Below are 9,339 nucleotides of genomic sequence, written 5' to 3' on the forward strand. Positions count from 1 at the left end.
ACTTCATAACACATCTAAGTGCAAATTATATTTGCTTTTCAAGATGAACAATAGCAAATGGATCAAACTGCCAGAATGTCATTTTATTAACCCAGGAAGCAGCATCTGTCCTGAGAGTATGAATGTTTGCGTAAATAGATCTCTATTGTTCTGGTTGTCTTAATATGATATAGACAACAATAACACTGAAACAAAAAAAAAATGCAGGTAATTTATCCGTAAGTTTTTGAGCTAGACAACTTGATTGTGTGCTGGTTCACTCTTCCGTTAAAAGCAAGGCATTTATATCAATTATCCAGGCAGAAGCTTTATGTATTATGTGAATAAAGCTTTCACTGAAGGCACCATGAGGCAATAAGAAACTCACTCTCCATTACTTCATCCTCTCACATTAGATCTATGCATCATAAATTGTTTATGATTGCCCATGACCTACAGCACGTCTTTGTTTAGCCGTTATCTCGTTATTGGTATTGTGTACACAATAGTTTCTAAAATTCCTAATAGTAAATCAGGAGGCAATGGTGTAGAATCCTAACAATATGTTAGTCAGAGAACACAGGATATTTCAGAGCAGGATGGGAAGGCTATGATTTATTTCACCATTCTTATTTTTTACAACCAGGAATTTGTACACTTCTTACACCTGCTAAACGACACAGTGTAGTTCGGAGGTTTTAGACTTTAGTCCAACTGGAATACTGCTGAGTAGCTTCTGCTTAGCATGCATTGAGTCATTTCATCTTACACGCTGGATTCAGGATAATTACCCTCATATAATGCTTAAACAATTACAGAGCGTTTCACAACTCCAGATTCCATGCATGAGGACTGAGATTTGACACTCCTGCCACAGTGCATTGCTGTGAAATAGATATACAGCAAGTGAGCTTTAAAATCCAGTCACTCTTTGTGGTTGCTTTAGTAGGAAACAGAATTTTTGGGTGCACTCAGAACATTTAGTGGCGCTTCACTGCATATTTGGAAGTTAATGACTCGAATCGGAGGAAATCAGGAAGAAACAAGTTCATGCATCACATCATGTTCTTCCAGTAATACCAACCCCGCCTTCTGCAATCTTCTTGATCCTGACCTTCTGTTTATTTTTGCAAACTTGGTTATTTGTTCGAACATTTTACTGAACCGCTGTGATGTAGATCACAAAGCTATTTTGTATTACACTTGATATTTAACTAACCCTGTAGTGTTTTCTATACCCAAACATTTTTCATTTCAGCAAAGCAAGGAAAAGGCAGACCTTGAGCAAAAAGGCATCAAGATTAAAATAAGCAACTCAGTGGGAAAGGTTATACATAGGCATCACAGGGGACTGCACGAATGCTGGAGAGAAAACTGGTGGACTGGTGGTGCACAGGGACATACTGCAGTCATGCTTCACAGGTCATTAAGTCTAAACTAAATTTCCCATATTAGAAATGACTTTTTGTAACTTGTGATGCACCTCTGCTCCAACCCTAATCTCTGTATGACGGATACATACTACAGGAAAACGTTAGACAGAACTGTGGGATAAGTTTATGGTGCTAATTTAAGGTTTACTGTTATGCCATTTAATGATGTCGTACTCTCCAGCATTGTTTCACAAGTTCTATTCAGTGGAAATTTACGCAGCTGTTTGGGTGCTAGCCATGCTCTGTCATAACCACATAAACTGGTGGATTACTGGCAGCCCTCAATATTTCATTATACCCTTTCCTAACAATATCAAAGTATCTTGTCTGCCTCCACAAATATGACCACCTTTTACAACTCTCTGAGCCGCTTAGATGAGCCACTTTTTCCAAATTCAATACAAGGATTAGTGCAATCAAGAATGTCTCCAAATTTTAAGGTCCCACAGACTTTTACCCATGCTGCAAATCCAAGCTTATTCACTCATGTTATCTTTTAAACACACAGAAGGAGCACGGTTTCTGGGGAGCTAAATCCGATATGAGATGGAGAGAACATGTAAGAACTGGGACTTCAGCTAGCAAAGAAGTACAGTAAGTCTTCTGAGCAAACTCCATACAAACCACTGGCAGTAGTATGTAAAGCAAAATAATCATGTTGCACAGTCACTTGTTACTATGTAAATGTCTATCATTCGACTCTTGAATTCTTCCTACTAGTGACAATCTCTGATTGCATTTTATTGCTGAGCTGCTGATAGCTGCTGATGGCAGGAGTCTTGGCAAGTCTCATTTTTTGTTGATTGGTTATGATGAGTCTTCTCTGTTGGAATGGCGGTTGGAAGAGTGAGCAATGTGTTAGGTCTCACATCCACCAGTCACCACCACCAGCAGCATGCCTCTCACCATTCCACTCCAATCAGATTGGACTGATGTGACATTCATCATCGCTTTGGAGGATGTTGCACAGGAAGAAGAGGATCCAAGGAATTTCTTTCTTTAATTCTTGGTTCTTTCATTTGCAGAAACCACCCACATGAAGTTACATCCTGGGAAAGGGGCCTGGAGATAAAGCTAAGCCCTAAGAACCATCCTGTGTAGTTCCTATAATTTTTTTTTTTTTTTTTTACATAGGAGGTTACTTTATGTAGAAATATGAAGAGAGTTTGTACAAAGTGTTCTGTTTTATCACAGTAAAACTGTAAGCAGAACAAATCCCCCTGATGTTCCTGGAGGCTCTGTCGCAGGCTTCTGAGGCAGGGTATGTGGCTTATACGTTACATAACCTAACATACTTGGTTATGATTTTAGGGTTTAAGACATAAAGAGAAAGCATTCAGACTGTCATACCTGTGTGTAAGTTGTTCTCAACTGCACGTCTCACAGTGCTTAGACTTTCCTCTCAGGCTATACATGACCTAATGTCATAGTTCATCAAACCGTCCTCAAAGAATCTGAGTAAAAAGAAGAGTTGGTTACTTCTAATTCAGAATAGCCAGTGATTACAGAGACAATGAGAAATCTCAAGTATTTTTCTTTGATAGCTGTTGTCAAAGCTAATCACCTGTGATATTCAGTAAGGGTGTGTACAGGATTTATACCTGACACCACAGTTTTGGTAGTGGACGGTTGAGTGGTTAAGATTGATCAGAATGTTGAGAAATCAAAATTGCTAAGCTGCGAAGCTGCCACAGTTGGGCCCTTGACCATCAACACTAAACGTAATCTTCCTTTCACATATGTAGCATTCGGTTTCTCTGAACCGAATCTCACACTCAGGTGTGAATCGAAGGTCTCAATTCAGTTTTATTGTTTTTCCGCTTTGCAGTTTATGTAGTTATGCAGTTTTGTAGTTAATCCCTAGCCTACTCAGTTATATGAGCTTATAGAGTGAGTTTAATAGAACATTAACTTTAGGTATAAACTGATGCACCATCATTGATTCAAAAACCCAGCCCAAATGATGAAATTATTCAATCCACAAGGTCATAATGACTTCATAAAGAAAATCCAGTGAGCTTCACAATACAATGCAGTCAGTTCAGTATTATTGCTATTATGACTGGGGGAGACCTGATCAATACCTATGAACTTCAAATCAGAACTGGTGTTATTAGCTAAAGTAAAATGCCACACGACTGGAGTTTTTGAATCCTGGATCGTTCCCACTGCAGTGCACTGAAAGACTCCCTGAGGCAGAATTAAAAAAAATTAGAAAATTGAAAGAAGCTAAACCTCAAACAAAAAGGCTTTAAAAAGGCTTCCAGTGGCACAAATTCACTGAGCTTCAGAGTCCATAGGATGCTGAACAAAGCTTACCGCTAATAGAGTAAATGGAGCTGATGAGACAACAGAGTAGGAGTGCAAATATTAATAGAGCCATACTTGGAACAGCTAATCACATTTCATTTAAACAGAGTAAGTTTGATTAATTAAGATGTGAGATCAGATGGGTCAAGTGGCAGACATGGGCAGGTGGCAGACAGGCAGCATACATGCTCAATTGAGGGGGCAAAAGGTTATCACACAGTGAAGGTTTGGAACAGCAGTTTATGTTTCACTCCTGTGTATCTGGACATCAAGGGGCAGGCTCTTTGGATTGGAAATCAGAAACGAGACATTAGCACAAATATGAGCACTATAATGAGATGCAAATCACAGACGTTCAACACAGTGAGAGATAACATGCATGGTGAAATGAATGAGGTTCAAAGGCATCAGGGTGCTGCAGGTGTGAAAATGATATTAAAGTACAGATGTGTATGGTAAGGACAAGGAGATGTGCGGGTAAAGTGATAGTGATGCCTGGGAGCGATATTAGATGGGAGGCTGAAAATCTAATATCTCCTAATAGCTTGACAATGAGTCAATTAGACTTGACAAAGTGAGAAATGTATGATTTCTCAGTAAGAATTATGCAAGGCAAACTATTATACATGCACAGTTAAAGACAGATGCCTATCTGCATTCATGATTTCTAATGTTTTTTCAAGTCTAATGCTGTTCTGATTCATGCCATGTGTATAGTTCTGTGGTCTGTCCTTTTGTTTAATTTCTACTTTGATTGGACCATATGTGTTTATCTCCTTTTAGTTTATCCTCCAAAGGGATTTTTGGGGAAAAAAAAGAATTACAGCGTAAATAATCCACACTGTTTATGTTCATTATAACCGCAACGGTATTTGTGCAAATGCCATCTCCGTCATTGCAGATGATGTGTTACAACTGTGTCAGTGACATGGGCTGAAAAATATCAGTCGGAATAGAGATTAAATCAAGACATGACTGCCACTGATCGACTGCATTAACCTACACTCTTGGCTAGAAAGAAATCAGGCCTAGGTTGCATCTTTGTGTATATTTCTTGTGGCCGTTGGTGGTGCTGTTGTGTTTATTTCCAGATAAGTCAAAAATAATCGATTTGTTAACAGGAAACAATGTGATAGACAGAATGGGCCTAGCGCTGATAGTCCATTTATACCAGCCAACTAGAATGTCAGGGAGGATTGAGAAAGAATGTTTGTTTTTAATTCACAGAAACTTGACGACTTGAGAATAGAAAGACATAAGATTCTACTGTGGGCACGATGCCAACTGTTGCCCTAACAGTGGTCAGTGGCCTATTAAAAGGTCTCCAAGCTTCACAGGAATGACGAAGGTCATGCTGACCTGCCTGTGGGTTATTATTTACGCCACAGAGGCTCACATCATGAAGTAGATTATGCTCCTTGATGCTTGTGGGATCATGCCATTATGAGGCCTATGATTCTTGGTTCTTCTGATCTAAATCTGTACTTTCGCACTCCGTTTTCCACAGTGGCACACAATACCCAGCTGGGGAGAGCGATGAAATGAGAATGCAGTGATTCCGTGACCTCTCTTAGAAATCATATGCTTTTTCCTACTGAGAGGTCTTATAGGTAGAGTTGATGAGTGCATTATCCATGCTTGAGAATACTGACCCTGCTATTTTAGTGATCTCAAGTGGGCCACATCAAACCAAGTCATATGACTGTACTACACTAAGCATTTCTCACTAGCGAGCATTTTGGCTCGAGAATAGCCTTCGAGTTTTCCTCAGCTGGCAAACCCGAAAAAAGACACTCGGCAAACAAGTTCTCATATCAAGTGTTGACAGATGTCAACACTCAACAATAGGCTCGCTTTCCAAATCTGCATTCATCAAGTGAATCCATCCATGTACAAATCCCTTTTGGGATCATTTTTATGAGGGGAAGAGACATCTCACACTTTCCCAGAAATCATCACATGACACACAGAAATCAAGTAATCGATCTCTGTGGACTGCCCTCATACTCACAATAACTCTAAAACTATGAAAGGCAGTGACTTCAAGTTGGACATAAAATCAACGCTTTAAGGTTCTCTTAGCACTCTTATTCACTAGTTATTAGCAATAGTTAACATGAAGTTAATATGTTAGTTAATATGTACTTTTTAGCATTAGTTAATATGAAGAAACCATTAACCGTGATGAGTTAAAAAGTGATGTTAACCAGCTAACACACAGGTTGTGTGTTTAAATAAATAAAATTGTTTATATGTTAATGAAATGCATCTGCACTGACTGATGTTTATTTAATCTATGAATAAAAATAAATCCATATCCATTATTCATTCATTCATCTTCAGTAAATGCTTTATTCTGGTCAGGGTCACAGTGGATCCAGAGTCTATTCCAGGAACCCTTGAACATCGCACAACCTCATGCACTCGCATATACACACCTAGAGCCAATCCACTTACCAGCATAATTCTGAGGTGGAAGAGTAAACTGTAGAACCTGGAACAACATGCACAGAAATCCAGATCACACCAGAGAGGCATCAACACTACCCACCATCACACCTACATAAATTAATACAAAATGGCATTACACAATGAAGTACAATCCCTTCCGCAAGGTAAAAAAATAAATAAAATAAAAAACCAAATTCACAACAAATTAATTCATACATGTCACTCAAAAGTTCTCTGAAATATACCAGTCATTCAATCAGCCTAACAATTAAGCAAAATGAACTTGGCTGGATTGTGTTAACAATGTCACAGACTTCCTGGACAGCTGTTCTAAAAATGTCATAGCAAGAAATCTACCATAATGTCACAAAACCCAGTTGAGTATATTACTTTTTCAGGTGTTCAGATTCCTTATTTGTACAAGTGAGCCCCTTCCTATGATCTAGCTCCTGCTAACACAAGACAAATTTATAAAACACGATTTCAGCCTGGATGAAAAAGAAACGTTTTAAAATGTACACATTAGTATGGACTATAGTAGTAGGCTTCAGATGAGCGTGTGTGTGTGTGTGTGTGTGTGTGTGTGCTGTCTTAGCAAGCTACCATGCTATTAGGAGGCTATGCTAAGCTACTTAACCCTAACTGCAGTATTTTCATATATCACAGCTTGGAGTGTTATTCCACTCATAGCATGCTGATATTTATGAATGAAAGACGTGCCACACATTTAACTGTTTCTCATTAAATTTAATCTTGTGGAGTTAGTTCCTGTTCTTACCTCCATTATTACTGCAATAAACAGTCACTCCCTCACCCGCCTCTTCCTCAATAAATAAACGAATTAATAAATAAATTTTTTTTTTGCACTGAGAAACCTCTGTCCTGAAAACTTTCCCAGGCTTGGGATACTGACGTTTACAAAGCACTTATAATAATAAATGTCTCCTTAAAAATAATAAATGTCTCCTTAAAAAAAACCTCGCCACATTTATGATTAGATGTTGTACTTTGATAAACAACGCATTTTTAAAAATCTCTTCATTAGTCCATGTTAGGAGCATCTGCCATACAAGTCTAAGCTGTGTGTCTAAGCTGGTACTATAGGAATAATAACATATTAGAGTTAGCGCATTAATATTAGCCATCGTTCCCGTTATAGCCGGAACTACTGTCTGCAACACCAAAGTATTGGGTTGAGAATATCATCTTTATTAGTATTTAATTATTGATACTGATGCTGAAAAGAGACTTCACACGCCGATTCATCTCGTAAGATTTAGCGTAAGCTTGTTAAAAAAAGTATCTCAGTGTGTCCATAGTAGATGTTGAACTGGAAGGAATGTGATGTAGTAGTGTCTAGAGGGCAGGGACTGCTGAAGCACTTCAGACTCTTCAGACAACACTACAGCACCATAATTAATGGCACAATCAGCGCTGTCTATGTGCCTACCTCAGCTGCCCGTGTACTTTGAAGTCATGGAGTGCCTTACATATTCATTTAAGTCGAGTCCATGCTCTCAGCAAGCTCTCAGAAGCTGCTGGATTTGTCAGCCTTCTGTTGTTTTTTGTGCCCCTCACAGCAACTTGCCTACAGAGAAGGATTACTTCAGTCACATTAGCAATCAGTTACACGGAATGAATTTCATGTATGAGGGCTGTGTATATTGTACATTTTACAATTAGAACCTGATGAATTTCTATTCTGTTCGATTTGCTTTGACCCAGACAAACTGGTGAAGGATTTGTGAAGGAAAAATGATGAGGACCTCGAAGTTTTCAATGTGAGATAACATTATTGCAGAGTGACAGTGATGTATGTAATACTTCAGCTTCACTGGTGTCAAAGTGAACCTGCTTCGCTCTAGCCATAAATTAAGGATAACAATTGACATGATCACATTATTTCCATTCTCATATTATTGATGTGGTTACAGGTGTGAGCACCCAGACGGTGGGGTGATACGACTGTCTATACAGATGTCTTTCTGAATGATGATGATGGTCACACAGGCTAGTTTTTGATGTTCTACTTTTACTCCCTTGCTATAGCTGACTGAAGATCACTTCAGGTGGTATTATTTTCATATCGCTGAGCTAGAGATTAATTGTCCCTAGGATAATTAAGCCTTTTGGGGGGATGAGCTTGTCCTAGACCTTCTGTACCATGGAGTCGGATTTATTTAGAGGCAGTTTTAGAGTTCACGGACTGTGTACTCAATTACTATCCAGATGCTTTTTGCTTCTCTTTTCTTCGTGCACACTATATCTATCTATATCTATCTATCTATCTATCTATCTATCTATCTATCTATCTATCTATCTATCTATCTATCTATCTATCTATCTATCTATCATTATTTTCTCCTCCCTTGCCTTCTCTAACCCTGTCTATCCCACCATTTATTTCTCAATGCCTCCTTCTCAGCCTTTATCTTTTCGCTCTTCCTTCCATATGTTGTATGTCTATGTAGCACCAGGTCCTGGAGAAACGTTGTTTCATTTCACTATGTACTGCGTCAGCTGTATGTGGTTGAAATGACATCTTGAATCTTGAATCCTTCCCTCCATCCATTCATTCACTAATTTATTCATCATGCTTTTCTTTCTGTTTTCCTTTGTGGCTTTGAAGCTTTTCACAGTCAATCTCAATCCATTTCTTGTGTAAAGCTTTTCACATAATCACTCTCCAATGTTACAAGCATTTGAAATGCATTTCTATTTTTTCCTTTAAATTATTTAATAATTAAATGTTTGCATTGTTTCACTTTTTTTTAGTCCCCCCCCACCCCCACCCCCAGTTCAACACTGAGATAAAAGGTGTTGAGGCGCAGTAGGTACCCAGTGTTGTTTAGTCAAGCGAAACAGAAAAGTTCCATGAATGTTATAAATGTTGACGGTTCACTGCCCACAGATGACCCAGAGGACATTGGAATCGTCCCGGAGGAGGCTGAAGTGATGAGAGTGTGGCATTTGCAGCGTGAATGTTGCTGGGATTGATATATGCCTCAGCCTTAGATACATACCAGAACATCACTACTTTAAAGCTCATCACAACAATTTCACGTTGGTAGATGGAAAGAAATCGTCAGGGACAAGTACAAGCACTGAAATCTGGATAAGTGGAATTTGCTGTCATGGAGCTATTCATGCCGGACATATGAACTGT

The sequence above is a fragment of the Hemibagrus wyckioides genome, linkage group LG08 (genome assembly GCF_019097595.1).
Source record: "Hemibagrus wyckioides isolate EC202008001 linkage group LG08, SWU_Hwy_1.0, whole genome shotgun sequence".
Lineage (NCBI taxonomy): Eukaryota > Metazoa > Chordata > Actinopteri > Siluriformes > Bagridae > Hemibagrus > Hemibagrus wyckioides.